This window comes from Dromaius novaehollandiae, chromosome 27 (genome assembly GCF_036370855.1).
Source record: "Dromaius novaehollandiae isolate bDroNov1 chromosome 27, bDroNov1.hap1, whole genome shotgun sequence".
NCBI lineage: Eukaryota > Metazoa > Chordata > Aves > Casuariiformes > Dromaiidae > Dromaius > Dromaius novaehollandiae.
The window spans coordinates 6,426,470-6,453,927 of NC_088124.1; the positions used below are offsets into that span (position 1 = coordinate 6,426,470).

Consider the following 27,458-nt stretch of genomic DNA (forward strand, 5'->3'; position numbering starts at 1 on the left):
ATTCAGTTCTAACAAATGGTATTTTATTCTTACTTAAAAAATGAACAACAAAAAAACCCTCCAATAGTGAGCAAATCTGAATCCCTTGCTGCTGCATCTTTCCTACAGCTGCTAGACAGGCTTTCATTTTATTCTTAGAGTAACCAAGACATCTGAACAATCATCCTCCTACAATAGGGCTGATCTTGGAGCAATTGTACTTTGTACCACATATTCCTTCTGGGAAAATTATCCTTTTAACAACAACCAAAAAATAGTAATAATAATACTTGCTTCCCTGGCAGTTTATTTCCAGCCTGAAGTCATTTTCACACCTCACAAATGTGGTCTTAATGAGCAGCAAAATTAAAGAGTAAAATTCACTAATATCTCCTTAAACAGCTAACTGTTTTGGCAGATCAGTCTAGGTTATTCCTTTCACTGGGGAGCTGGAGTGCACCTGGTATATTCTCTAAACAGCCTTTCTGTAATGAATCTTAACATCATCTGAGCAGACTCTGTCCTTTATGAGAAAGGGTGATAAAAAAACAACCTCATGGCCCGGGGGTGACTGACTGATAGAAACAGTGAGTGGTGAACGAACCAGACTCACTGCACTTGAGGTGTGCATCTGCAAATTGCTGTTCATTGTAGTATGGGCTTCCCTTCCTTCTCTATTCACAGAGCAGAGCAAATGATGCTGTTACACAGCCCAGCTGCAGAGCCTGCCTTTTTAGCTCAAGCTTCAAGGATGCTAAGGCTTGATTGTGGCAGCTGCATTGTTCCATTAATGCTCATAGAGAGTGTCTGACTTTTACCCACTCTAGAGCAGGATGCTGTCCTTTAGACTGGGGAATTCTTTTCCTTTGTGAAAACTGTAGGCTAAGGGCACTGGGAAAGAGTGCAGAAAACACAAAGCAAAAATTTCAAAATTGTAAGTAGCATAAGTAGCTGTTCTAGACAAGGATAAAGACCATTTGTTCTTCTGAAGTAATTTTAACCACAGAATCCCATTGGCAGTTGTGGCATTTTTCACTATTTTCTGCCGTATGCTCTTGCTATATATAGAAATCCAGTAGTGTTGCATATTGACTTGGTGTTATGCATAATGATTAGGTGGCAGCCAGGTTTATTTTGAAGTAAGTGTTAGGTCACAGCATTACTTTTGTCTGAGAGATGAGTTTTCTTTGCCTTTGAAAAACTGTAAGAATTAAACTGCAGTTTATCATCTCATAAAGAAAGAGTGGACAAATTACCCAGCTATGCTGTATTGGTCGGAATTGTTAGTTAAAAGTGACAACCATGACTATAATTTACATGTAGACTCTGGATTTAAACAAACCCCCAGCATTAAATCTTATATTGCCAACCTTCTTTTGTATTTCAGACTCATTTTGTGCTGGAAATCATTTAATCATAGACTTTAACTGCTAATACAGTTCCATGAAATACAAAGTATAAATCAAAATTACTAGATCATTCAAATGCTGTCTGAGTAGTTGTTTATATGATGCTTTTCTTCTACTGCTTCTGTATGGCTGCAGAGATGCCATTAAATTATGATATACTGTATACATCTCACTGCCATCTTGGCAAACTCTGGCACAAATAAAAACAGTATGTTTAACCAATTACTTTCCCAGTTATGCCAACCATGAATACTACTAATAATAAAAGAAGCCAAAAAGGGTAGGTACAGTTGAAAAGAAGTTGTTTATAAATACCTTCTAATTTATTCATCAGACCACACTGTACAGAATGAATGAAATATATCACAATTGAAATGAAAAAGAAAAGAATCTCAAATTCCTTTGTCTCCATCCCAGATGATCTCAGTCTCCCCTTAACAAAGCCTGAGCTTGAGACTGCTACAGAAGGAGTCTATCTAGTGACCTGGACAGAGGCATGGGAAAAGAGTGGCCTGGGTGCTCTCCTGTAGCTAGGCACTTAGCCTCAGTGTGTGCTTGTTATGAATTCAAAAGAGCTATCTGTCCTAACACTTTGTTTGAGATGGCTGAATTAGTGTTTGCAGGCACTTTCTGCACTAGTTTATCAGGAAAAGAACACAAACTCACTGTTACTTACTGTTATTCTCTCTGTAAGATCTTGAATTGCTTAAACGCCACAGGTTGCCCGGGGTGAAGGACATCATGAGTAAACATATTTTCCCTTTCGGTAGCTTTCAAGCTGAAAGTGAAGCTATTATTCCAACTTTGCTCTACTAAGAAGTCAGAAAGGGAAGCAGAACCTTCCATCCTTATCACACTGACTAGAAAATGCTGTTCCTCACTTTCCACTGAAGACCTCAACAATTCAAACACATTCTCAGCGAGAGTTAGGTTTCTTTTTTGGTCAAAAATTTCAAAACAGGTTATTTTCTCATATTGTATTTTAGGTAATCAGTAATGAAAATTTCAGGTCTGAAACCATTAAGACCAAAAGCTATAAAAAAGCCACACAACCAAAACTACTGAAAAGTATGTTTGCTTTTTAAAAGAAAGAAGATGACTTTCCACACAAAGGTCAATTAATTTCCCCCTGGGAAGCAATTCTAATTAAGCCTTTCACCAGGCCTTAGTCTTAGTCAGACATAAACTGAGTTCCTATTAGTAGCAAATTCTGCTGAACTGTGACTGAAAACCAGAAGGTATTATACATCTGCCCTAAAGGTACTGCATTTTGGAATACCAAAAATACCATGTGTATTATAAAACTTACATATTCACAGTGCCAAACTACTAGGGGGAAAAAAAATGAAACTGGCCTACTTCCCAGAAGAAATTCATCATTCACAAATCTTTCAGCAGGGTAAAGCTGGGCTACATCTCAAGTATTATCTCTAACCTTCCATTCACATAGAAAAACCTTTGGTCCCACTCAAACATGCTTTCAGCACACACTGAAAGGACCAACTGAGCTCCTTATCTTCCGTTTAGCTTCAGTCAAGGCTGGCCACTGGCTGGGTTACACAGGGGAATCACGGGGGGATACTGCCAACAGCGCTCTGCCGTCCATTGGGGCCCTACTCTGTCCCCCCTCTCATTCTTTTGCACTGTGCAATATTTCATATACATTTGCTGAGTGCTTGAAAGTCTGCAGCTCTGTTTCTGCTGCATTTCGACAGCATTTAAATACAGGTACCAACCTGGAAAGTGCATTCTGGAAGCACTTTGGTTTAGGGATTGAAATTCTTCATGACATTGTATTACAAGTTCCTTCTGCCAATGCTGCTTGCTTTCACCTTCCAGCTTCCTGCACTGCTAATGAGCAGCTCCCCTTGCAATATATTTACATAAAGTCGCCACATCCCAGCTGCAGGCAGCAGCTCTTTGCTAGGTGAAAGATAGGGAGAAAGTGACCCAGAGTGCCGAAGGGCTGCGAACCCAGGCAGCATGAGCCTCCCGAGGACCACTCTCGGCACGTCAGGGAGGACGGATGCTTTATGGGTGCTACTCCTCCAGCCTGGCAGCCTGGATAGTCTGCACTGGGGACCACCTAGAGTCAGGCCACACTCACGCTCCACACTGAGGCCTAAAAACCTTCTTTTTCCACAGTAATCTGCCTCAGCAGATGACTCACAGTTTACTCTAAAGGACACTCACTGTTAAAGACCACGGTAAGGTAAGTCTTCCTCAGACCTGAGAGCTCCTCCTAAAAAGGTTTTTCAATTGGGAGGCCCAAACTGATTGCCTCTTTCCAGGAGCAAAGTCATAGCACTTTCTGTTCCACTCGGAAACCAGGAAATGGCCAAGGTCTCTCGTCACGTAGTGGGGATGTGATCTTCCACCAAGAAGCACAGTTAAAGCAGGAAGAGTGACATTTCCTGCACTAAGGAAGCACCACCCAGCACAGAGCACATGGCCATAACGCCGGCTCTTGTAGCTTGCAATGCCTCACCGAAGACATTCGTCACAGTAACCGCGTGGGAGCCGGGCTGTGGAAGATACATTTGTAATGATACTCTAATGGAATAGACAAAAGGAATAGAAATATTTCCATATAATTCAGAAACAACTAATATTTAGAAGCAACTAATATTTTTCACTACAAGAAGAACAATCTGGCTGAAGTTCTGGGTAAAAGAAAATGGAAGGGAAGGTACAGTGGAAGCTACAAATCAAAGATCTGTAAATCAAGCCTTTATGTTCATTAATCCCAAATTAGCCCATTAAAATAAAGCAGCAGTTGATTAATATCCCTAAGTAACACTTACAGTTGAGTGAGAACTTGATGCTAATATACTTGATATTACAGTGCATTAGTAAAGAGACAGTCTCCATTTACTAAAGAGATGCTTTTGGAATTCAGCACAAACAACAGAGAAGAATAAAAGCTGCGTGTTCCTGTTTGCATTACTGGCAGTAAGGAAAGCATGAACTATGTTTCTTTGAGAGGAAAATATAGGCACCAGAAGAAGTGCAGTCAGGAATCTTTCAGTGGAATGGTTCCCGGTTTGCAATATACTGATTACCACAGAATTTGCATTGGAAAAAGCTGCAATTCCAGAAAAGTTCAGTGAACACAAGGGTGAGGCAGGAAGGACGCTGCAGTTGCTAATGGCTTGGCGACAGCATCAGAAATCAGGACAGGGGAGCTTTTAGTTGGACTCGGCAGATTTCAGCTGCAGAAACCCAAAGCCGCCTCTCCCTGAGCAGGAGTGAGGGGTAAGAGAGCAGACGCAAGAGGCCATTACAGGACTGCCACTGCCCTCTGGATCTGCTTTTGGCAGTTGGCCACATAGGAATGATGGAGCAGGGACTTGAGCTTTTCATGTACCATCTGAGTGTATTAACCATAACTGTATTTTTAAATGGGAAAGAAGGCTCAAATCTGCATTTTAAAAACCTATAAGGCCTTCAGAAACTTTGATGACTTGGTTAAAATACTTAAACTAATATTTATAATTTTTTACCAACCACTGGAATTCACCTTGTCTAAAAATGCTTATATATTTTTAAGCCCAGAATGTTTTATATGAACAGCTTCTATAAGACACACCATTAAATTTTATATATTTATCTCTCTATTGAGCTCAATAGAGCATAATTTCTAGGGAGCATCTAGTACTGAATAAATAGAATGCTGCAACAATACATATACTGGGACATAAAGATGTAGAAATAATTTAGGATAATTAAGTGAGCAACATATAAGAGTATGAAGATAATAATAGACCTGATTCTCTGGCAGTGTAAAAGGACTTTAGCCTAGAGTAAATTATGTGAATGGCCGCTTTATACTATACTGGCTGTGTGAAGTGGGCTTAGTGTTTTTGGTCTTAATGGTTTCAGACCAATATGTCACCATTAGTTTGGAATTCCTGCCTTATATTTTTATATAGATTTTACAGTGCAAATATTCTGCCTCCAGGCACATTACACAAATTAAAGTGACAAAATTCAATATGGAAATTAAGGTCATTAACATATTAATGAAACTGTCAATATTATAAAAATTAACATGAGCCTGCCAAATAATCATCTTACTAATGACTAAGGGCATGCCTTTTGTCAATTCAAGACAAATACTTAGTATCGCAGCCTCCTCACGGAGCACGTATTGTCCACTTGCGAATGCCAGGAATGAATACACTGATTCACTACGGCAAATACTATGCTGTTATTCTTTGTGTCATGATTGCTTTGGTATTTAATTATCTTGTTTTCTCACGAAAATTCTGTTCCTTATCTACACTGAGTCTAGAATTAGTGCAAGAGAAAGATTCTGAATTTCCATTTTCCAAGTCCAGATTCTTAATCATGTCCAGTGAAGATTTTTCAAAATCCAAATTTCCAGAAAGTGTTAGATGCAATGAAGTGTATCCATGAAGAAATCACCAAATATATCTCATGCAGATTCTTTTCCTGAAAAAGGCTTTTCTACAATTTTGTGAGGGTGAAAAATTCAACATAATCAGCATTTTCACATTTCTCTAAATGTTATAACTTTAAAATTTCTGACTAAGCTATATTTATCAAAACCAAATTTCCAGTAAGAAAATGTGACCGTGTGAAAAAATTTGCTGTAGTTCTAATTAAAGAATAAATACAGTAAACATACAGTAAAATATTTTGTTGCAAAATGGATACTAGGAAAATTAAAATAATTTTCCCTTTTAGATGAAGATTGAAGAATCTTCAATGTCTTGTCTGTTTTTCTGTTGTTGTTTGTTTCTTGTCTGTTTCTCTATCAATATTTACTATTTATGTGATGGTTTTACAAGAGGCACAACAAGTAACTTGTAACAATTTTGCAAATACTGACTTTGTATGCCTAGCACCTGACCTAGGGATGTCTGTCTTTTAACTTTTACGGCTAAGCTATAAAAAACAGGGATTTCTAATGGAGACTGACAAATCACTATAGTAAGGATGGCACAGCTTTACTAAATACATGCTCTTTGCTCTCTCTATCACAGACATTTCTTTCAGTGACACAAGGTCATGCAATTAATGAATGGCAAAGCTGAGCCATGAAAAATGGCTATTAATGAAGTGTAACTCTGAGTAATAAAGCTATAAGCAACCTCCAATAACAAACATATTTTCCTAATAACATCTTCAATTATCTTCATTAATGGCTGTCCATGGCAAGATGTACAATCTAGCCTTTCATGATCATGGACCCAGCAGATTTGAAACACACACGTTAAGTGCTTCCTCCAGCATATTCAGGAAAATATTTATTGATAGACAGTTTAAATGATAATAATACGCATTTATCATAATTTTTTGGTAACACGTGCCTCCTTCACGTCATCAAGAATTTGAAATTTGAGTATGATTGCTTGTATCACCCAGCAGACCTATGGGCTTCAAGGAAGATATGAAACACTGCCTGTCAAATATTTGTACTCCTGCTTCTTCTACTAACGACATCACCAGTTCTGCTGTCAATGGCTTTGGTCCACCTCAAGTGCTCTTCTCCCTGCCACACACTGGATTTCTGTTCAGGTCCAGTTGTTTCTGGTGAATATGCATACACATCACATTCTTATTCTTCCTTTTTAGAATGAGTTTTGAGTCTCTGAAAGATGTCAGATGACAGTTCTAGGAAACCAAATTCTTTATGCAGAATTTATCTCAGCATGGTATTGACATCTTCCTCAAATGGGCTCTCAAGTATCTGAGTTCTGTTTTGGAAAGGAAATTTTCCAAGGAGAGAAGAGGTTATCAGTCAGCCAACCCTGATGAGACTTACGACAAAGAAGGAATAATTAGTGCTCTCTGTAAAAGTATCTTTTAGGATATGGTCATTATCTTTATTCAAAGAATTAAAGTGAGACTAGAATTTCTGATATTACTCTGAGCCATTTCCACCGTAAGCAAAAGGTAGTTAGTACCAACAATCTACTGTTTTTTCATGACTGGCTCTAGGCAAAACATGGTCCACCCAGGATAATAAGGCAGATGGAAGAAAGCTAAATATTTTGTGGTTTTGCTCATTTTTCCATCAGTTCTAGATTTTGCTGACTTGAAATCATGAGTTAAAACATCTTAATTGCAGAGAGCTGACATATGCAAAACTTTTTAGAAAGGTCCCTTACTAACTACTTTTAAAGTTATTTTTGTTTCTCATTGCTGCACATGCCAAAATCCAAAATTTTAACTGTTACAAATTCAATTAAAAATTGTGCACGGTCCAGTCCAAGTATGAAGGGATAAAAACTATTTAAGCACTTCTTGTCTCATGAAACTTCCTGGAAATCCTGTGCAATGGAAAAGAAAATCTGATACAGATTTTCATATGTCATCATTGAAGCCTTGTCTAGTTACTTTTATAGTATTTTGATTTCATAAAGTCATGATCCATAAGTTCATCCTCTTCTCCTTTGAATTAGGAAGCATTTAGTCTCAAACTATACTACCCCACTGTGATCATACAGAAATGCTAATGAGGTCATATCTCAGTCTGCACTTTCCTTATGCAAAAACAGCAAGTGAGTCTTTTCAACTCAGGAACCTTATTTATCTTGTTGTTCTATTACTATTATTATGTGCAAGTTATTCTATTATTATTATTTTTATTACTATTTTCCAGAATGGTGACAGCTGAGAATGGAGGTAGAGAAGAGAAAGGAAGAGTCCTTTCATGGCAAGTGAGTTATTGGTAGAATTTCATTAAAGTTTACCCACATACTGTGTGTACAGTAAGAATAATTAAAGACACTAAGTATATTAAAGGTGGAAAATAAAAATCAGCGTAACAAGGAATTCAAAGGCATCATCAGGTAGAGAGGGTGAATTCTACATTTAGGTGAGATCAGAGCAAGATGTGCGGAATTAACACCAGTAACGACAGATTTAAGGGATCAAGATTTAAGGACCTAGGTGTATTAGGGGAGATATAATAAGAAGAACTAAGCACCTTCTAATAGTAGAACATAATGCAAATGGATGGATGCTTGGTCATTTGTTACAGCTCCTTCCTTTGAGCCATATTTATCCTGATAATAATAATTTACACCTTTCACCTTATAACTCAAAGCCCCTAACAATCTAAATTATACTGCTCAACACACCTCTGACAGTCAGGAGGCACAGACAACAGCCTGAGCAGAATGAGAAATGCAGCTTGCCTAAAATCTGAGGCCTGTGAGGCATTCCCACAGAGGCTCTGCGCTCAATGCAGAAACTCCTGCGTAAAGTTTTTCAGCCTGTGTTGTGAGGAAGAGTCAGCCACAATGAACACAATGCTCCCTTCTGTTTTTTTAATCTGAATTGCTGCTAACAGAACCTAAGTGCCTGCCTGTCTGCCAGTTTGATCCAAAAATTGCCTCTTTTGTGTTATTACACATCACAAATCCAGGACTGGGCCAATTCTAATCAAATCTAGAAATCCCTATTTGAAACCACTAGCATTATTATATTGTAGTAATTGATATGAAATGAAGACTGAGCCCAAAATTCCTAGGGTAAAACAGTAAAGAAAAAACTGGGAACAGTATTAAGCATTTCTAAAATAGAATTCACAATAATCTGGATGGGACTGGTCTTTCTCACTTTCCATTTTTTGAGTTAGCTAGTCAGAGATCTGGCTGTCATATATAGGAAAACTGGGAACAGTAAACTGATGTATAAAAGGAAGAAACTTCTGTAAAAATTTGCCTCTCTCCTGGAGTCTAATTTAAATGCAAATTGGTAATTGCATATATTCTTCCTTACATCCAGATCTATCTAAGACTGAAAAAAAAATTGATAATAGGCTATTTTTTTCAAGTTGCTACCAAATCGTTTATTTATTCTGAGCCCTCCACTCTTAAAATAGGTTCACTTTTCATTTGCTTATTTTAGAATTTCAATTCTGTCTCTTAGAACCTGTCCTGATAGTCTAAAACATTGACTCCTATCCCAAAAAAGTACACAGAACAGATAGTCTTAGCATTTTTCCCTGTTTTTTATAACTCTAAAGAAAGGAGTTATCAGTGGAGCTTGTCAGAGAATCCTTTATTTAGTTTAGTTGGTTTCATCTCTGATGAAAAATGGAAATGTTTTTAACCTGCGATATCGTTGAGACTGAAACAACAGCACTGTTAATTCTACACCTACATGGTCTCGCTCACCTTCCTGCTGGAAAAGCTGCGAGTGGCAGCCACTATGAAAAGCCATGTGTCCCAGCAATAGAGAACTGCCACTGTCAGGCCCTTCAACCCACATGAACTATGCTGGAGTTGGTAAGGGATTTTTGAAGTGCCATAAAGGTTAACTTTTGAGCTACTTCAAGCCTTAGTTCTGGGCCCTGTTGGAAAGAGGTAGAGCTCCAGTGCCAAAGGTTGCCTTCCTCTGGAAAGCAGAGAATTTTAAACAAAGCCAGCAGTAAAGCTACTGACATATTTTGCTAAGTGCTTTGTGGTGGAATACAGTATTTTCCCAAATGAGATATTAATGTTTAGGTTTTTGTTGAAAAGCCCAACCAAGCAAAAAGAAGTCAAGACACGATGGATGCCTAAACAAAGATTGTTTTAGGAAAATACAAAAACAACATCCCTATCAGTATTTTTATGCGGCAATTCACACTTTTTTTTCCACCAGCTACCTTACATATGTTTTTGATGTTTTATGGACACATTTTTCTTCTGAAATTTTATTTATGTTGATTGTAAGGCACACAAACCATAATTATGTGTAGTAGTCCAGCTCACTCTTAAAATGACAACCTTGAAACTGAAATCTTGTTAGTACGGCTATGCTACAAATCTGCCCAATGTAAGGCTCCAGGAAAAGGTCTCATCCTTGCCAAAGACACATTCAAGATGAGAAACACCAAGAAAGAAATAGTATTTTTTTGAACTAGAAAGTGCAACATTAAAAAGTCTATGAGATTGCTCAAGTGTGTTAGGCAAATACCTTGATTGTTCCATAAAAGGAGTCTTTTAAACTTAACCATCTTCAACCTTCAATGAAATATTTGCATATGAAGAAATGAAAAGATCTAACAGAGCTGTAAGGGTGGAATTATTTTATGTGGCATGACACTCCAACCCTTTTGGTCTGTACTAGCCTTCACACAAGCAGACTTGCTGCTATCAAAACTCAATGCACCTGCAGGCTGCAACCCATCACGCTACTGCACAGTCTGCGAGAGCCGGTACCTGCATGCTGCTGGAAGGGTCCCTGTCCCCACGGGCTCACCATCTCAGCTACACACAAAGAGGGGGGGAAAACAGAGAGATAGCAGCTTACCCAAAAGATTTCACAGCAGAACCAGCGTTTAGCATCCTGAACTGCCTGCTGCTGTATTGCCTTCAAACCACTCTGCCTGTCTTTTCAAGACCTTGGCCAGGATGAAAGCCAGCACAACGGCACGGGAGCTGGCTGCAACCCAGAACTCGCAGGGAAGGCAGGAACTGAGGCAGGCAGCAGCCATGTAGGGAAAGGTGGCAAAATTCCTGGGGGCAATTTGGCTTCAAGCGGTAAGGAAATCTGCTTATGGCTGTGATAAAGAACCATACTGCAGAAGACGTCTGGAACACCTACTATCCTTCCCACTCAGGCAGCTGTCAAAAACAGTACTGCGAGGCGCTCCTGCAGCTTGTGAAAGGGTTATTTACCGAGATGCAATAAAACAGAAGAGTACAAGGTGTGAGGTGCTGAATGTCAGCTCCTTCAGTGTCAGGCTGCTTTACTGGCTTTGCAAAGGCATTTTCACAGAATAATATTCAAAAAGATTAGGAAAAGGTGCGAATAATGCACTTCTACCCCTGTCTATCTCTGTTTGCTGTAACAGATTGGTGAAATAACTTCATCTACCAGTTTATTAACAGCTTGCCCTCTCTTGTATCTCACCTTTATAATGAGATAGAGCAGATATGATGGATTACATTTTGCCTCCTGCTTGCATTCCGAATGAATTATCATTTCACTCTTCTCTCAGTCTCATGGTTTGGCTGCCTACAGCCCATTAAGTGTTGGGAATTAGGAGGGGGGAGGATGAAGCTATATGATGCAAAAGGTAAAGGTCCCACTGAGAAACAGGTTTTAATTTTCAGACTGGAAGACATGAAATTAAAAGAGAATGAGGAGATTCTCTGTCTCTTATATATCACTCAGCAGTACCATGAAAACTGATAGAAAAATTCTATTGCAGGGAACATCTGAGTATATGGCTCTTACTAACAAAATGCTCTTTCTCAATAGTCCACAGCTCAAAGCCCAGACATACTCAATCACCAGGAGCTAGGCTGCTTTTTCCCCTGACCAAGATGCCTTGTTCTGCAGCTCTGCCCCAGCAAAAGCACTCAGAGAGCCTATTATTCCCAGAGTCATAATTCTTGCCCTGCTCTGAGAGGAATTACTTTATACCATCTGTCTTCACATGAATATAGGAGTTTTACTGACACATCAGAACAGACCATCTAAAATGTAACATACACTTCAGCGAATCTTTCTTATGCAAACTCCTGCACAACATACATCAGTGTTTCCTCAGCACACTGAAGGCAACTCTATTCTACCTGTGTTAGAGAATCAAGATTCCTCAAGATTACTGATGTATCACAATGCTGTTAAACATCTAGTTTCTTTTCCACAGAAAGAAGCTGCCTCCTGATCCCTGATGATAATCTCGCATTCTTGAAGTATAAGGATGGATCACATTCACAGTTCTTGCCCTTAGCCACTGTAGTGTCATCTGTTTTAAAGTATCAAGACTTAAAAAAGAAAAAAAGATAAAAAAGTAAGGATGATATTGAAAAGCCACGCTGGAACCTAAACAGACCCATAGTTTTGTATGTCCAATTTCATACGGCAACTATTGGTTTTAAACATCCTAGAAACATAGTCTAGTACTTACCAACAGAAATAAGGGCCGTACAATCCAGCTCTAAGCGTTTTATCTCTGTTGTGTCTTTCAGCAGCAAGTTTGAATAATTACAGGTTGGGTAAAGACATGACAATTGCCTTTTCACTTTAAAGTCAATTTAGCACTATGAAAATTCATGAAGCAAAAATTAATAAGCTTCACGCAGCTTTAGCACTGACCTCTGTTTTTTTTTCTTATGGTCTTTGCCAAGAATTTGTTACAGGTTCTATTACCAGGAGTTGATTCTTCCCTGACATCCAGGAAAAAAGTATCGGGGAACTTGTCATCTCTAGTAGCAGCAAAAATCTTTCACCTCTTAGCATTATGGTCTTAACAACTCACTAATATTTTCTTCTCACACAATCTTCCCATATAGGTGTTAGTTTTAAAATATATTTTAATCTAATGTGAACAATCAGTGCACCCACCATTAACAAAATATTGTAAGTTAATATCTGAGGAGTAATGGATTCTTGATGGCAAATGTATATAAATGGACCAATATAATCATGAAACAACTTTAGCTTTTGATAAACCTGAGAAGCTGTTCACTACAAATTGTAAGTAAAACAAAGAGAGGAGAAGGCTCAGTGGACTCTTGGCAACTTATTGTACACCTTTAATTTTCATCTTCAGAATATCATATTATGGTGAGAGTATGCGACATACTGATTTTGCCGGTAACTATGATGTAGTACGAGATCTAAATTCTATTTCTCTTACCCTATAGTCTATACAATAATGCAAATTAAAAGCAGTAGAAAAGCCTGCGTCTCCTACGGCAGTTATTCTTTATCACATGTATTATAGTAACACCTGAAGACGCTAGCTGAATCTGGTGCCTAGTTCTGCTTGGTGCTCTACATACCCATACTGCCTGCTGTGCCTGCCTAGCACATACATGCATAGTGCCTATCTGCTTAATGCCTGCTCTGAAAGTTATTACAAGCTAGACAAACAAAACACCATAGAAGTCTTTTTTTTTCAGATTATAAGCTAAGTTCTGGTCTGCTGCTATTTAGGCCAGTTATCAAGGATTCATGTCCTGACATGATGCTTGTAGCCTGATTTCCAGAACACATGGTGACCACCTTAAAACGTAGTCCAAAATGATTAGTGTAAGATCACACAGGAGGACTGTGACAGATTCAGGAATTAATCTTTCAGTTGCTCTCTGCTGCCTTTGTGCAAAGCTGACCTTCTTCTCAGACATCCTCTACTCTTCCAAAGCACATGCAGCCATTACTGTTGCACAAGTAATACCCTGTGTTAACACAACATAACCTTTGCTCATGATACCATTTTCTAAATAACACTCCTGTTGTAAGAAGCCTTATGAACCACTGCAGACCCTCTTTAGGACGCTCTTCTTCACAGATGCTAAATTCTCCATTGCTAGATATCAAAAGATTTTGAATGTCATGCTCAACTCAGCTTTGTAGTCAGGGCTTTGGCTTACGAGGATTAGAACTTAAACACTCAGATCCTACATTCTGCATCTAATAATCCTGTAATAATACCTCAGTAAGACTCAGCAGAGTAAGGAAAATAGAAGAGTAAAAACAACAAAGAAAAAAAGATTTTTCTTTCAGTTTCTGAAAAATATGGGGAAGGCAGAAAAGTGGGCTACAAACTTGCCCTCGTGAACAAGCATGGGCTAAAACAAAAGCAGAGGAACTCTGAAAAGGCAAGGAATAGACTTTGACAGATGGATGTAAATGTGCCTTTCAGTGCAGTAGAACAGTTGATTCTAAGGCATGAAATCAAATTAGTGCATCTGCAGCTGCCTATGTGTCATCCAGATTCATATTTTACACACCAAAGACATTTTTTAACCTCATGTTAGCTACAATTTTTTTTCTTTTAATATTACACTTTCCAGAATTTGCAAAATGGTATTGGCAGGTATTAAAATGAAAGCTGAAGCAATGGCGCAATCTGTCTCATTTTCTATTGTAACATGACAGAAATCTTTTTTGCACTCATTTACTATCAGGTAGGAGAAGGCAGTTTGGAAAAAATAAAATCCCAGCCTCAACTTCATCAAAAAATGCAAAACTCTTCATAAGCTGTAAGCAACTAGTCCTGGCTTAGCAATGATTTACTCCCAAACTTCCCACTCAAATTGCAGTGTTCAAGCTCACTTTTCAGCCTGCTGGAAGACGAAGCATAATGCTCTGATTCCCTAAGAAATTACTGTTCCCATCTTACAGAAAGGAAGTTGTAGAAAGCTGGGGGCACCATAGCTCTGGCAAGCACTGCTGGCTCAGTTCAGCTGGCAAAGGACTCTGTTGTTGCTAGACACAGCCTTCCCCCCTCACTGCCACATTCCCTCTCCTCTCCCATCATCATGTACAAATTGCCTTTCCCCCCCCCCCTTCTCAATGAGCCAAACCACATCTGTGAAAAGTGATTATTTTCCCTTTATCTCACCATTGGCACAGAGCCCAAACTTCCCAGTTTTACTTTCCATGTAAATGTTTTGTTTGCAAGTCTTCCAGGCCTCCCCCTTCCCAGCCTTTCTGTGTGCACTGCTACTCTCTCGTATTTCTGCAAGGGAGGACACTGGCTGACCCCAGACTCTGCAGCTGCTTCTTTTTAACCAGGGCACCAGACAGCTGGCATCTTTACCCTGCACTCAAGCCCCTGCTTCTTCTAGCATCGGTTTAGATCTCCTTCTTAATATAATGAATTGTACTATACAGCTGGGGGATGAGCTAACCACAGTTACTTACCGATAGTGGACCACCAGATGAGTGGGCGTGAACCAGCATAACCATGCAGTACCCACCTCCACCCGCTGGGTACTAGGCAGTGGCTACATAATAAATGCAACCTACTGTCACAATCCTTGAGTGGGGAAGCTTGAAATATTTTTAAACTCGGGGAAACAGAGGAAACAAGGAAGAATTAGTGATCCTGATTCTGATCTAGTTCAGCTCATAATACACCCTCTCCTGCAACTGTCTTACTTTTTCCCCCCTCATTTCTAATCTCCTCTCTGCCCTACACGCTGAAAAACTTGCACCAACCAAGCTTTAGCAAAGTTCGCATTTGGACACGTTCCCCGGAGACATGAAAGTATTTATCGACAGACCTCAGTGAAGGATGACAGTTTTAGCAAAGGTGTTGGAACTGTTCAGAGAGTGTTTCACAGAAAAAGGTCTTGACACTCCACTGAGAGCTGTGCATTGCAGAAGAAGCACCAAATAAAGGTACATATCTTCACATTTCTTGAAGAAAGGCCCCCTGCTTTCCTATGCTTTATGGGTGCTGGTTCTTCCTGTTCTGTTTTTATAAACACATGTGGAGAGCAGCTAGAAAGGAAGCACAGGAACAAAACAAAGCCAGGATGTGAGGAATAAGTTGGTTGTAACTAGCACTATCATCTCAGAGCCTGTCTCACCTTCTCCTGTGTCATTCTTCCCTGTTAAGTTTTGCAACTTCAAGATTTCAGAATTCTGCAAGACTTGTGGTGAATTACATTCATGCCCTCTCAGACATTTATCCTACAGCACAGTACTGAAGGATCTCTTGTAAAGACATCAGTTTGTAGCGTACACACTACAGTTTGTAGCGTACACACTACAGTTTGTAGTGAACAGGATCTGTGGTGATATTTTCTGGGTGGGTTTATGCTCTCCTTCATTTTTGTTCTCGTGTGGCTAGAGGACCACTGCAAGATCATATATTTGTATGTGTAGAAAGTCAATTTTCCTTGTCAAACATCAACTAAAGTACAAGTTACTATTAGGTGCCCATGTATAATGTAGCTGCATTGCACTACGATCATATGGAAGCTAAATGATAAATAAAAAAAAATACATTTAAAAATAAGACTCTTTTCTGCAATCTAGAAAACTTTTGTACTTAGTGCTTTGACCTTAAAATTGAAATCTAAGTTACAGGGTATTCCAAAAATTGGGAACAATGCAGAAAGCACCAATGATTAAAAATTGCTGTCTAATTTTCAACATGAACTACATGTACTACACGTTCATGTACATGTACAACTACCGTACTACACTTCAGTTTTCTATAGGCAATGATTACATTACAGAATACCTACCTACAGCCCTCAAAATTGATCAAAGAACTGAACTTGTACAATTTTTATAACAAATTCCCGAGGGTTTGGTCAAATTCAGTGCAGGATCAAATTAACCAGAGATTGATTCATGTAGAAGGCACTAGAATTGTAAGGTTGGTGAACTGCACATACGGCAAGTGGGAACGGCCATTGCCTGAACACAAATCAGATTAATTGTAACACAAGTTAGAGGACAAAATGTACAATTTTTTTCCTGTTTTCTTTCCAGTGCAAGTGCCAGACTAATGTGTGAGCCAAAAATATGAGCATATATGTGAAGGGTGATTTTTTTTTATAACAAAATCAGACAGCAAAACAAAATGAGGGTTTCATAAGTCCCAATCATTTGATTCCCATACTTCATGCTTCATTTGTCACCCTCTATATAGCAAAAAGACAAGACTTAACATCTTACCAAGTGAAGAATTTTATCAAATAAAAGAAACAAGTGCAGGATCTTCTATTGGAATTATTTCTTCATGCCTCCCATAAAACAAGAACTCACCTTTGCTGAGTGATTCAGAAAAAAAAGAAGATAGCTTTTGCTAACTGGCAAAGAGGATTAATCTGGTAGTTTGGCATTTTTCTATCATTTCCTTTGGTACAGAGATGGGATAACATACTTTTTCAAAAGGTGTTTCAGAAGCCAGCAATATAAACATGTGGACGAGTAGGAAGGTGCAAGGAAAAAGCTGGCCTTTCACTTCAGTTTCCTCTCTAGCTTTTGTAGGCTGCACGGGCAACTGTGAATGGAGCCCTATTTGAAGACCTCTGCTGTCAAATATAGACTATCCTATGCAACCACTCCTTAAAGTGTAGCATGGTGCAAAGCAAACATGTAAATAAGAATCTCCCCAAATCTAGATAGGTTACCTGTGTGCACATTTATCTATAATATGTAAATATTATAGTGATATATATAGTAGATATAATATGTAGATATTATAGTGATAGATATATAGTGATAAAAAGTGATATAGCCAAGAGAAGTGGGCCCCATTTAAATGGGAAGACTCCACAGTTGCACAACCAATGCTGTAGTCTTGTTCCAGAATACCCTGAGTTGATACAACAGCTTCTCAAGATCACTACTCAATACAGATTATATTAATTTGGGGGGGAGGGGGCAGTTCTCCTCTCACTCTTCTGACTTGTAAAGGCCTCCCAAGATTAGAAAGTAAATTCAAGAACAAATTCATTAAAAGTTATAACAGGATGTGCCACCTGGAGGTCACATGTTACTAGTTCCTCACCCTCAACCATTCTGAAAATCAGGGCCCAAATTATTGTTAATTATTTTTATTATAGCAATACTGGAAATCCCAGTTGGGCACTGAGAATCTTCTGTGCAAAACAAAACAAATTACTACTGCAGAGACATCACAATCGAAATAATTTCATCATTATGATTTTCTATGTGAAGAACTGCTGTAGCTTCACCAGCAATGTTGCTTCATCACCAGTAAAAAAATCAAGTAGGAATTTCTGCATCAAGACATGCTCCAAAAGCAGCCCCTTTTACGTAGATGTTTCTTCTCCAACTCAGCATTACCACTGATGAATAATCCTGCTTGCTAAGCACCTCTGACTTTATTAAGCCCTTAGCCTACTGTAGCGTTGGGTATTTCCCCCTCATCCCACCCATAGCACCTTCATTTTCCTTGACAATCTAGTGATGTCTCTGTCATGTAACCATTCAAAATTCTCTGTTCCTACATGCATGTTACATTTGTGATGCCTACCGTGGTTGCACACTGCAAGCAAAGTGCCAAATAACGCAGAGAAAAGGAGGGGAAATCAAAGCATTTTAGGAATCTTAAGCTTGGCAAAAGCACTGTGTAATTTTGCTTAGGCAGCAAGTTGGCTTGAAATAACAGTATCACAGCACCATCTTTTCCAATTGCTCAAGCTTTACTTTTTAAGTTTATTTTTACTGCTCATTGTAGGTCCCAGACTGACAGCTCTGAAAACTGTGCATCTTCTATTTATGCAAGAATAAGAAGCATTAACTCAGCAAAAGCACCAGCATCTGACATATCTCTCCCTAATAATGGATCCAAACTGCTGACCTGGGAGCACTGCCTAGAAGAAGGATTGTGATCCCATAGTCCAGTCCTGCCCTTGTTTTTCTTCTCCAAAGAAAAGAACAAATGCAATGCTTGTGGAAGTGCTTATAAAACAGGAAGCCAGAATCATAAATGGACTGTTTAGTAGTGAACAATTGATAAAAATTTTAGGACCAGTCTGCTCCTAAAGTCCATGAGACTGCATACAGATGAAGGCAAAACATAATACACACTTAAACATCTAGGAAGATCTAGGCCCAAAACAAACCATTGCTCTACCAGTGAAAGCTCATTAATTCTAACCCCAAAAATTCAATGGTATTTGTTGCATTCTAATTTTAACGTAGAATTCCCATCTTCGTTGATTTTACAGTGCTCTGACTTTAGTTACTAGTAGCAAAGACACTTCTATTATATCCCTGCAGAAGATGAAGGTAAGGCTAGAAAACTCATCTCTGCTCTACAGTCCTAGTGTCTGCAATTACACCATCCTCCTGTTTACTCAGGGGTACAACACAAGTGTTTGAATTTTCCAGTCTTCTTAATTTATAGGGTGGAGTACAAAATTGCAATTTCTTTAGCAGTCTTTTTAAAAACACTTCTACCTGTGAATCTGTTGGTCTAAGTACGAACTTACGATTTCTGTGTGTTCATCCCTGGCAGAAGATGAAATGTTCTTGTAATGCATGGCTTCCTGATGTCTGGATGCAAATTGCAGGAGCTGTATTTCCTGAAATCAGCATAAAAAAGTTGAAAATCCATTAGGTTTGGGAGTAAGCTTGGCTGTCAGTATAATATTTCTATTACAGCAGCTATCCAACTGGAAAAAAAAAAAAAACAGTTCATCCTCTCATATAATAAAAATAAGCAGATGAGTTTGCTGCTTCCCATTTCAGAAACTTTTGATATTTGCAATATTTGCACATTATAGGTGGCTTATTATAAGTTAACAATTAAAACTCTTTCTTTCTTTTCCTAAACCAGTCAGTTTTAGTACCCATGACATGGAGGACTGACAGCACTGTTCAGCAGAGCTGTACAGGTGCAACATGGAGCTACCAAACCACGTGGGCCTCTTCCCTCTGTTCTTATTTGCTGTTCAACAATTGCAGTCTCACAGGCTTTGCCAAAACACTATTCCTGATTTACCTGCCCTTTTCACGGGCCCAAAAAACCTTTCTGTTGAGCTTATTTTTGTTTTAGGGTTTTGCATAGTTTGTTAGTAATGAAATACAAGTCAGCCCTCCCACTTTCCCCACAAACGAAGCTGCCTTTGTGATTTGTAGGCGTTCTGACTCATGCATTCTCCTCGCAGTGCAAAGCTGGCTGAATAACAATCTGGGAAAGTAAATGGACCTTTTTGATCTGCTGCCTTGTGAAGTACTGTCAAAGAGTGAATGCTCTCTGAATTATGTAAACACATGGTAATATTGATGCAGCAACATTTTGATACAGTCCTGTATGCATTTAAGGTAGATCTTCCATCTGAGTATTTCACAGCTCTTTTAGTGAAACAGTGAGAAATCCACTGAAGCGGTAATCTACCTTCCTGAAGGATGAGCATAGCACTTTCTGTGGCAGGGTGCATGTCACATATTGAGGAATTAAGTCTCATGGAAGTAACTAGTATCTATATTTCTTTTCTATATGGAGAAGTAACTTACTCCACACACACCCACTCCCTTCACACACATACAGAGATTACGGAAAACCTCGGAATTGGCTCTCATGCTTGTAAAGTAGCCACAAGCCTATCCTATTCCCCAGGAGAGGAGGAGCAGGAGTATTAGTACAGAGTGAATGAATTTCATAAGCCACACTGCCAGGTGCAGCCAGAATGAGTTGACCGGACTTCGGAGGACAGGGAATGTTAGGCACTGCATATGCCTAGCAATGGCATACATATAGCGATAATGTGCTGTAGTCTGCCTGGCTAGAGTGTCCTGGAGAAATTCCAACTAAAAGCCTGTAAGCACTCGCTATTAGTTACAGTATTTTTGTTCACATTTGACTAAAATAGTTCTGTTCTGTGCACCCTTACAACCAATACTTTTTTTTCTGATTTCACATAATAGGATGAACCATGCAACCGATACTCTGTATTTACTTAAGTTTTCAGATCTGGAATGTGTTTTAGGACACTATATGATGAAAGGCATGGGCAAAATCTATAATCATCCTTCTTAGTTTTAATAATTCTTTCAACCAGATTACTTTAATCATCTATCTTCCCATAACAAAACTAACCTCTTAAAAATATAAGTGAACTGCTTGGCTCACCTGAGAAATGGACATATACAACGTGCCCTGAATCACACAGTAAATGTGTGGGAAATCTATCATAAGAGATTGCAGCAATCCTTTTACAGGCAGTTTTGGTTTTTTTGGTTTTTTTTTTTTTTTTTTTTGTCAGTGCCTACGTAAAGACCAGAAAAAACTGTGAGATTTTAACTTAATTTTTTAATTTAAATACCTGATGAAAGTGTTAAAACATGATTAAATAAGTGTTGCTAGAAACTGCATAATAAAAATCTGCACTCTGCGTTAAGCCAAGTGGAAAAAAAAGCAGCAAGTGGGAGTGCTAACCTGGCTCACAGCCCCCTCTAGTGCAAGTCCACAAGCTCCCACACGTGCTCAGCAGCTGGACGCAGTGTACAAATGGCTCGTTGTAGTTAGGCTGTCAAGCTTAATATATTTATTTGTTTCTGTGCTGTTAGAATGATTTCTGTGCAACAGTGTTATTATTTATGGCTATTGTCAGGAGAGGGGAAAAATTTAAGGGGAGTTCAGAGTCGGCTAGTTTGCACTGCCTGTATGTTGTGGGTGAGACAGAGCCCTGTTTCATGAAGCCTATTGCTATCTTACAAATCAGATAAAGATTTTCAGTGTCATTATACAGGCTAAATCTCATTCGAAGAGACTACAGAGAGAACTGTAAAGATTCCACCCAATCTGGGTAAACAAGTTTATATCCTTAATTTTCCAAAGTGGTTTATCTGTCAGACTAGACACATTTAGCTCTGCAGCCAAAAGGCAAGTTAACCAAATAATATGTTTAAAAATACAAATAAAATGTTACAGTGAATAATTCTTGTAGATAGTTTGCTCTAAACCTTATCAAATGAAAGGAATGATTTCAGGACCTGAAACTATTTCCAGTATCGGATCATGCTTGCATATTTTTATAAAACAAGGAGGAGTTTTATTGAGTCACATTACATTCAGCTCTTAAAATCTACTTGAGCCACAGCGTATCTGCAACATAATACAACCCAAGTTTAAGGACTTACTATGGAAATGATCGGGTGCATTTCAAACTGTTACCACATATTTATCAATTCTACCAACCAAGAATGGAAGAGACACATAAAATAAAATTATAATACAAATAACTAGGGAAAATTTGCCTTCCAGATGAAGAGCACTGGATCTTCGCAAACCTCTGAGCCATCTTTTCATGCATCTGACATGAAGTAGAGAGTTAAAAGGTGCAAACCACACCTAATCTAATCAAACATTAATTGTTTATTCATTCAAAGATCACAAGATGGCCCTGCTTCAGCCTTGCAAACACTTGATTAATTTTATCTCTCTAAGTTGTTGCCTTCTAGTCACTTCTAGGATTATTTACAGGCTCAAAATCGGGCCCATGTTTAAGCATTTGAAGAATAGGCAGTTGGGACTGCCAAGACGTCAAGGAAGAAAGAGCATCTTTTTTAATATCTGTTAAATGCTGCGTATGTTATTGAGGTTATACAAGTAACTGCTGTTACTCAAACAGATGACTGACTTCAGTAGATCCTAGGTGCTGTCACGGAAGAAGAAATGTCAAGATACATTCTTTGCTAAAACTAGACACGAAAGAAACAGGGCAAATTCTACTTATGAAACTCCAGTCTCTTTGACCCTTTTCCAGCAGTCAAATACCATATTTTTGAGCCCTACTGCCATTTTAGTAATCAGACCATCCTCATGCCTCTTGACCAACCATAATCCTCAAATTCACAGAACAAACAGAAACAACATTTCCCTGTAAAACAGGCATGCCCATGAGCACAGAAAATGAGCCTTGCTCATTTGCCTGATAGTAGCTTTGAGGCTACCTTTTCAAATATATGCATAGCATGAGTTCACTAGTATTTGTTGCAGAAATATTAAAATCTAACCCTGCCAGCAGATTACCAGTAGGATGCTGTTTCTAGTTCAACTAGAACCTTTTAAAAACAAGGCATTTATTTATTTGCAAAGGTTCTTCACAAACAAAAAAGTTTTATTTCAATATATTTTAAGCCAGAAAACAAACTATTAAGACCCATCTGCAGGATGTTGAAGGTGATGCAATAGAGAATGACACATGTAACATCTTATTAGGTTACATCATTACTTGTCAGCTTGATGTTGCATCAAGCTATGTAAGAAGCTGAAGAAGACAGAGACAAATCATCATTAAATTTGGGTTCTATGCATCTTGCTCTCTGTAAGTTTGGTGGTTTTGAAAACGCTACTGTTGACATTCTCTCTTCCTGAGATCTTTCCCTTATCCACCCAGCTGGTTTGAGCAGGCAGTTGTAACACAAGCACCGCACGCGTTGCACCCCGGACTAGTGCTTCCTTGACTTCCCTAATGAGATGGCCAGAGCAGAGGCCTCTATTCCACAGGGCGGTGGGAGGGCAGAGGTTGTGACCCCCACAGGGGACCACAAACTGCTATCACACCCAAACCTTCCTGCTATCACACCCAAACCTTCCTGTGTTTCAGCTGGCAACCTCTCCCTGAACATACTCATGTCTAGTCCTGATCACATGACCCAGTCAAGCCACCCCCACAGCTGGGATACTGGGGCACTGTGTCCAGGGACAAGGCAGCAATGGCTCTAAAACCAGTGAGCAGAGAAAAGGAACCACCCTAAACTTCTGCTCTTTGCATTTAGGAGCACTTTTTGTGGCCTACAGTAGCAAGACAGCACAACAGCTGGCACTCACACAACTTGTGAAAGAAGCTTTAAAAGGGCTGTCTAACCAGAAAACTTGTCTTTACATTTTTACCAGCTATAGCAGAGCCAATAAAAAGCTGCTATTTCTCCCTGAAAACCTTTCCTTCCATAGGACTTTCTCAGACTCTTCAGCTGAGAAGAGCTGATCCCAAGAGTGTTCTCCACCACAGTCCTCATCACAGTGCAGGAAAAACCCTCACCGCAAACTCAGATAAACTGTCCTTTTGATTTGTGAGGCTCACAGAAAGATCAAGACTTCAAGCTGCTGAGAAAGGGGAGGATCAGGTTATAAGTTCCCTGGCTTATCCTGCTGCTGGAAGAGGAGAGTATTTTATCCTCCCGAGTCTAACATGCAAATTTTTGTTATTATTATTAAGCCAGGGAATCACTACTCATTATTTAGACAGTCACCTGAGGACTCTAGAGACCATTGGCATAGCTGACCTGTGAAACCACAGCTGTAATGTCATCTTGTCCTCTCTATTTTTCTTATTTTTATAGTATTTTATTTACTTGCTACTTGTTGTCTACATACTAAAACATAATCTAGTAGCAGCAGAAGCTTAGTACTCTGCTTTAACAGCCTACAGTGAAGCCCTGACCTGAGCCCCAAGACATGACAGCACTAAACTCACATCATCACCAGAATGAAGCAGACATCTGAAATGCATCTGAAATGGGTTTTAAATGTGGTGCTGGAAGGCAGACAGGCCTTCCATGACATCCATACTATATTGCATTACCTTGCAGTGAAGAAAACACAGCTTAGGAGCAAACACACACACAGAAAGCTTTCTCATTCATTTGCCCCCCCCCAAATTCTAGACTGGGTTAGTTCTTCTGAAGGCCCATGCAAGTGCAACCACTTGTTAGCTGACATTAGGCAGCCTTAGAAACATGCCTGCATTTTATCTCTGTTACTGCCACCAAATATGCTGTGTTCCAGGCCGGTATTTTTCTGACAAGAGCTGCGAATGTGTAATGGGCAGCGCATATCATCAAAGCAGCTTCCTGAATGACTATCCCAAGCGGACAAGTGGAGCAAGGAAACTAAATTGGCTCTCAGATTCCACTGGGCACGAGGAAGTGTGACACCTGTGAGGCTGATTTTACACTTACTCTTCCACAAAGTCCCACAGCTTTCTGTTGTTCTAGGAACTGCCAGAGCATGTAATAGGAGCTTCAATGAGTTGGAACCTCCTGCCATCAGGCAGCAAATCATTCCCCAGCGACCATTCAGTCACAGTCTCTGGCCCTGACGGAGCAAGGAGAGAGGACATGTCCATAGATTTTACGTGTCAATTCAGCTGTGTTTTTAAGAATACCATACAGGTAACAAGGGTCCATTGCATTCCCAGTAATTCCCATTTGTTCCAGACACTTTTCATTCACATCTCTTGTGGAAGGCTACAGCTTCTTCAGAGCCTATGTCCATGGACCAGAAGTCAAAAGAAGAGACAGGAATGGGAGAAAAAAATGGGTGATGGAATACATAACAGAAGACATTGCAAAGATGGTTAAATGTCTTGTATGGTTTTTGGAACAGCTCTGTATACTGCAAATGTGAAAAAACACCCACAGCAATATGGGTTAAGGAACACTTCCCAGTAAGAAAGAGAATAAAAGCAGGCACTAAAACAACAGAAATAATGACTTGAATTTCCAGATTTTGATTCTAAAATATCTGATGCCCCAGGCAGTTATCTGAAAAACTCTTCTTCAGCGTAGAATCTCACTGTTTTGCCTCAAATAGTTGTAGTTAACAAATATTCCCTCTGAGCATAACGCGCTGTGTGTGCGTGCGTATGTATAAGACAGGCACTGACAGACAGCCCATAGCTATATGGAGAGACGAAACTGTCAAGTGAGAAGAGCAGCAAAAGGAAAAAGAAATATTAGAGTAATATTTCTTAAGCTTGGAAAAAAATGTTTCCTCTTTCTTCCTCTCTCCCCCCTTGTCTGGGGGAGCCACAACCTTGAATTCCATCTTAAACCCTTCTGTCATTTACAGGGTGTATTGCGGAAATCCCTTCCTCTCTACTAGAATTGTCTTTATCACACTCAGAAGTAACTATTCCAACATGCTCATCTTTATCTTCTGGAGTACAAAATATGGTGCTATTTTTCTTTGTGGCCTTTATTGAACTGTTGTGCGAGTCACTACGTATGTCAGATCATTAACAAGACAAATTGGAAGATGTTACCACGCTTCTGAACGCGGTACATCCAATTTGGTCTACTGCCATCTCCCTTCCTCCCCCCGCCTTGGTGCTTATGATTTTGTCATATTGCCTAAGCCAAGTGGTCCAGCTAAAGCCCCTGATTCCATCTGTGTGTTTTAACAGTGAGTTAGAAAACTGGATCCTCAATATTTAAAGAGTAACTGTTCCCCAGCATGTTTCCAGATGTTCTTGCTTTCATTGTTGCCTTATCTTATTACTTAAAAGGTCAACAGTATGTGATACATTAAATATATAATCTACTCCGACTCATCTAGATGCTGCTGTCTGGTGGGAGTATCCTGTGAGAGACAAGTTTTTTTGTTTTTTGTTTTTTTCTCACAGTTACTGAAAGAAAATTTGCTTTTATTTAAGTGCTGTCAGAATGCAACAACTAAACATCCTAGGAGTGAAGTGAATCCCTCTAACCACACACCAATGGTAGGGCCAGCCTATTGCTCTTTGAGTGGTATGTCTCCTTACACAGGCCAGTCCACAGGAGATAGGAGGGTAACTCCACCTTGCCCTTGAAAAACTGCCCGTATACTGAATAGAAAGTTTGACTCTTACAATTCATTTAATCCTTAGCCAATTAGTGCCAAATGTCTTAAAAGTCTCTGTGGTTGTCTATACTAGCCAACTAAAGAGGTTGACAGGATGGATCTGAATGCAGCCATTCATACTATTAAACTGTTAGCATGGCCCTTGCATGGTTTGGCCTGAGCCAATCAACCCACTCTCCAAATCAACGTGCAGTTACAGTTCAGGATTTGTCATGGGCCAGAGACTCTTCCCAACAATAATTTTGCATGTAGCCCCCTATCCTGGGAAGCAAAAGTTTAGTTATGTCATGCCAATTGGCCCCAGAGCTAGAAAACAGACTAATGTTTTAATTTACTAGTATAAATACTGCTAGCCTGTCCAATTTCAAGTCAAAGAGAAAGAGAATATCAAGAGAAAAGGTATCCTAAATTAGAGCTTAACTCCTTCAGTGTTCTGAGAAGCTCCCACCTGCTTGTCCAGGGTGGTTTCTGCCCCTGATGAATGAGAACATTAGTGATACTTTGTTAACAGTTGATTTTGTTTTAGAATCCAAAAACTGCTATGCCCCTCAAAAATACTTTCTGAACGAAAATATATTGTACAATTTAGCCAGCTGCACAGTGAGTTATATTCTCATTATACCGCTTGGAGGAAAATGACCTTGCATTTTTCCCCCCCTCTAACAGAGGGATTAGATTCATAAGATTAAGTATTCCTGCCCTGCTGGAAATACTCCCGCACAGATTCTCCGATTCGTCTCTCCCTTCCAGCTATGGAACTTCCAGCAGAAGTATTTTATTGATAGTGGCAAAATAGAAAAAAAAGGGGGAGCGCTTGCCTATCACCACCTATGTTATGTGGCTAAGTAGAAGACTCTTATCCTTGTATCCATCAGTCTGGCAATTCACCCTAGTAAAAAAAAAGTGTATATTTAAAAAAAAGAAAAACAACAACAATTATTTCCCTCCATTTGAATTTCCCCTATCTGAACTCCATGAATATCTGTGTAAGCCTGCATTTAATTACAAAATTGCTTAGTATTCCATTTAAGATTGTTTCATCTGTTATCCAGGGACGTAGGAGGACTCTGAATTGTATCACGTTCTAGTCTTTGCCAATAATGTCATAATTTGATACGGAAAATATGCATACTATTATATTCCAATTTGATATTTAAAACATGCTTTGGCAGACAGCTGACTTCTATTGATGCGTTTATCTGATTTCTCTCTACCTTTATATTCTGAAAATACTCAGAGGGAATATG

General features: G+C 39.2%; 1 long non-coding RNA gene across 19 annotated transcripts in view; it reads right to left on the bottom strand.

Annotated features, from left to right (window-relative positions):
• LOC112990275 (uncharacterized) overlaps positions 1–27,458 on the bottom strand; it is a 262,631-nt gene that overhangs the window by 198,235 nt on the left and 36,938 nt on the right. For all 19 annotated transcript variants that reach the window (XR_010385341.1, XR_010385337.1, XR_010385340.1 and 16 more), the window contains one exon: positions 19,073–19,165. This is a non-coding gene — a long non-coding RNA (uncharacterized LOC112990275). The remainder of the gene's footprint in view (positions 1–19,072; positions 19,166–27,458) is intronic.